This window comes from Octodon degus, unplaced genomic scaffold, assembly GCF_000260255.1.
Source record: "Octodon degus isolate 3935 unplaced genomic scaffold, OctDeg1.0 scaffold00427, whole genome shotgun sequence".
In the NCBI taxonomy this organism is placed as follows: Eukaryota; Metazoa; Chordata; class Mammalia; order Rodentia; family Octodontidae; genus Octodon; species Octodon degus.
Window position 1 is genome coordinate 418,373 of NW_004525003.1, and position 1,116 is coordinate 419,488.

Sequence of the window (1,116 nt, forward strand, 5' to 3'; positions counted from 1 at the left end):
CTTTTGTCATTGTAAGTGTATCTCTTTTTGTATTTTTATTGGGCTAAATGTGACAGAGACTTCTGGTTCTCCTGAAAATCAGAGAATTTGAGTGATCATCCCATCATGACCACAGTGACCTCTGGGCAAATGGCTTTCTCCTCTTAATAGGACATGTTCTTTCTACCTGACACATTTCAATTCCAGCCCTTCCTTACAGTTTCATTATCTTCCTGGTCACTCTAGGCAAATGTATTTATTTGGGTATGAATGAGTCCTAGCTATTGGCACATCTCATTTTACTGCGTTACTAAATCACTTGCTTGGTTCTGCTGTACACACTCATCCTATCCATTCAGTTCAGAACTATAGCCTCTGCTCCCGGGAGCAGCATTCCAGAACCTTATTGCTCTCAATGCTCCCCTGCAGCCCTCCTTTCCCTCTCAGACAAGAAATAGACACCCTATGCCCTCCTCTTTATCCGTGTGCTTACAGTTTGGTCTCCTTGCTCAGAGTGGTTCCACAGTTACCTGACAAACAAGCAGATGTGGAGAGGCTGGGGATATGCCTGTCATCTATAACCTTACTTACATATCTGTTGTCATTTTCTCTGAAGGATTATCCATTAACAAGAAAAGGTGTAAAACTAAACACCTTTGTTCTTATACTTTTTTGCTTCATTGTCACCACAATACTTTCATCTGAAGTTCTGCTACATCAGTTATAATGAGGCCAGTAGAAGGGAAGGGAAAGAAAGTTCTCCCAGTCATTGTAGCTTATTCTTGACTTATTTTTATTGCAACGGTATGTAATAATTTCAGATAAAGATTTCTAAAACATGATTATACAATAAAGACAGTAACATATTACACTGGCCACTTTAGCATTTACATATGGAGGGGAGCTTGCTCACTTGGTTGCCTTCCACAGAGTTCCTTAAAAATTTCCTAAGTGTACTTCCACAAAAATACATTTTTATTTATTTTTCTAGTAAACTCGTTTTTAAATGGGCACCAATTAAAATTTCTTTATATTTTGCCAAGTATGAAGGTAATTTTTTTTGCAAACATCCCTAAAGCAAATTAATGGAGTTAAATCTATCCATGGTTTCACACTGAGGCCTAAGCTCTCTGAATG